This window comes from Diaphorina citri, unplaced genomic scaffold (genome assembly GCF_000475195.1).
Source record: "Diaphorina citri unplaced genomic scaffold, Diaci psyllid genome assembly version 1.1 scaffold39367, whole genome shotgun sequence".
Taxonomy (NCBI): Eukaryota; Metazoa; Arthropoda; class Insecta; order Hemiptera; family Psyllidae; genus Diaphorina; species Diaphorina citri.
The window spans coordinates 1-3,108 of NW_007416695.1; the positions used below are offsets into that span (position 1 = coordinate 1).

A 3,108-nucleotide genomic window follows, 5' to 3' on the forward strand; every position below is an offset into this window, starting at 1 on the left:
AGGAAAATAAAACTCAAATTTAACTAGAAAAAAATTTCAATCACATAGGTATTTGTATTTTCTTCTTTTAGACATGTTAGTTAAATATGTAAAATAAACAACTAAGAACAAATAATAGGAAAAGAAAGGGGAATAGACCAAACAAAAACTACAAGCTTCAAATGCACACCTGTTTGTCAAACCTTCTTAAATAATTCGGACCTCGTCATTACTTAAAGTACACTCGCTTGATGTTTGCAAAAAGGTGACCTGTGCCTTATTTCACGAACGACCGAGCATTCCATACTTCTCAGTTTATACTCCCAGCAAGAGAAAAACATTGTGCCGTTTGTCAATATTTTCTGTAGGTATCGTAAACAGTGAGTAGTGCGGAGTCGTTCTTGGAACATGCCACAGTACCAACATTTCCGATTTTACCCAGGATATTCTAAAGAAGAATTTAAACGTTGAATACACCGCGACCGACATGCATAAAACATAGTTAAAGCCCCTAAAAAAACCTTGAATGACCCAAGTCTTAAAGGTGAACAGAGTAAAAGCTAGAGAAGGGAGGTTCCCAATAATATTTTTCTTTTATTGAGTCTTTAAATCACATCAATGAATGGATTAAATTTTGGAAGGTGTCTTAGATCAAAATCCCACAAGCAGGCGATCACCGAGCTATGCTATAGTGAAAACGAATTTCGATTCCCGGAGAATCGAACCCGGAAACGTAGAATGTAATCCCATGGCTTGAATCTGATGGATTTTCCGAAATCCGTTAGCCAACATAGGTGACCTTCTTCGATAGGCAATCAAAGAACATAAGCAGCCTGGCTTTTCCTTTTACGTACCTTAATGATCATTAGTAATGTCATTACTAATGATGGAATTCCGGATTTTATGATTTTTCATCATCATTACTTGGAAATAATGACATTACTAATGATTAAGTAAGGTACCTATTATTTTGTCATTCCAATGTTTTCAAAAGGTCCATTCTGCAAAAACACCTCTAACACGGCCACGAGAAGAAAGATAGAATAGTTCCTTCCTTATACATATTGCTTTCTCTTTTTTTAACCCGATTACATTCCTTTCCTTCCTATAGGATAAGGAAATAAAAATGGCGAATGTGTATCTACTACATATGTATATTCTGGAGGGTTATGCAATGTTGTTCCTTCATCTGTACAAAACTTGTCTCTCAAGTGACGAACCTGAAACACACCAAGAGTAATTAATAGAGGGAACTGTAACTGCTAAGGTCCTATCGTCCCGAAATCGGAGAGAGAAGAAAGACGGGATAGAAAGCCAGCCGTTCCGAGAACGAACATTATCCCTTCAGGATAAAATCCGACCCCGGGCGGAAATCGAACCCGCGGCCTAGCGCTTACAAAGCAGACTCGCTACCAACCAAGCTAACTAGGCTGGCAAGTCTTCGTCACGATAAACCCCAGAAACGAAAATAAGTATGGACTCCTCAAATGTATTCTACAAGGAGAGATAGACGGGAAAAAGAGTGTTGGAAGAAGAATATCCTGGCTGAAAAATCTAAGAATCCGGTTCGACACGTCAACAACAGGACTCTTCAAAGCTGCAGCCAACAAACCCATGATTGCCAGAAAGGTTGCCAACATTCGTTAACGGATAGGCACTAAAACTAGAGGAAGAAGAAACCATTTAAACTCACTTCTCAGTTCAAGCTGCAGTTCCCTCGGCCAGCTGCGAGATGATCTTCTCCCTCTTCTTCTTCGACTCTATCAGACATTGTCTCTCCAGATCCGTGAGGTTCTTCAGAATCTTGGTAACCACTCCGGTTCCACTGGTGAATCCTCCCTCTCGCAGTGTAAACCTCTGCCCTTGCTCGAGAGCCATGGGCTTGTATAACCTGAACGTACACCTGAAACAAAAAAAAAAATACTTTAATCTTGGATTTCACTTTTTTTTTCATCTCCTAGAAGCCCTGTTATGAGAACAGCCTCTGGTGCCGCTTGTAAATCCTTCCCGCTGCGTGAACCTCTGCCCTTGCTCGAGAGCCGTGGGCTTGTATAACCTGAACGTACATCTGAAGAGAAGAAAATGAAACTTTCTGTTAAGCTTACATACTGTTAAGTTATATTTGATTTGTATAGGCTTTAAAAAAGGTGTTTCACGGGCGTTTTTATTTCGTAGCAATAAAACAACTCCTACATTAGACGCATCTGGTCAGTGTCGTTGCATGCCCATCCCGTAGTATGGGATGCCCTTAACGGGGCTGTTATGCTAACAGGCTATTGAGGACTAAAAGGAAGGTTGGTCAAACTCACCCTAAGTAATAGGCGTTGTTCACAAAAAGTGAATTCTCCTCTTCTCCCGTGTACAGACGGGGTCGGCGTTTTTCGTCAGCCACTTAATCAGCCCCAGGGTGATTACTTTTGGGCTGACATTTGGTTGTGACTAAAATTTTATGAGTGGATGTCCTTCGCATTCAACCTTTGCTATTTCTTTATCGAGGGAAATTCAGGCTGGTATATGGTATCCGTTTTCTTCCGTCATTTGTAGTTTTCCCTCTACAACTACCTGAAAACGGCTACTTTCTCTGTGGCGTATATCTCTAGTCCTCCTTCTCGCAGCGTAAACCTCTGCCCTTGCTCGAGAGCCATGGCACGGTCAAACTTTGACTTGGCGGGGCGGGGCGGCGCCGCGCTCCTTAATAATTCCTCGGTCCCTCATCGCTCGCTTAAGACATATCCGCCGGCTAGAATCCTACCACGATACGGAGTCTAGCTACCCTTGTAAAATGGGACCGGTTCCGCTCCTAACCTCCGCTTCACACCACAATAGTTGATTCATACGTGCTCAGGTGTAAAACCTCTCTCGATGCGATGTGTCATCTCTTTTTTCATGCCGTGACCTCTTACTTCCCAACGCTTATAGACACTTTTGTTGTCATAAGATTGAAGTAGAGAGGTCAAAAAAGATTATGACGCAACTGTTACCGTATTGAGGAAATCTTTTCACTTTCTGCGGAGACGCCCTCATTGTTTCCCTACCCTCAGGTTAAAGTTTTTTTCACTCCCAACTATCGCACCGAGTCATATCCATGCAGAGGGGGGTTTCTGACTAGCTAAAAACTTCAAGTCTTTT

The 3,108-nt window shown here is 41.9% G+C and overlaps 1 long non-coding RNA gene across 1 annotated transcript; it reads right to left on the reverse strand.

Annotated features, from left to right (window-relative positions):
* Positions 1 to 18: 18 nt before the first annotated feature.
* LOC113473529 lies at positions 19 to 1,876 on the reverse strand. The gene is made up of 2 exons (XR_003395477.1): positions 1,673 to 1,876; positions 19 to 1,199 (listed from the first exon to the last, which is right to left on the reverse strand). It is a non-coding gene; the product is annotated as an uncharacterized LOC113473529 (long non-coding RNA).
* Between the last annotated feature and the right edge of the window lie 1,232 nt (positions 1,877 to 3,108).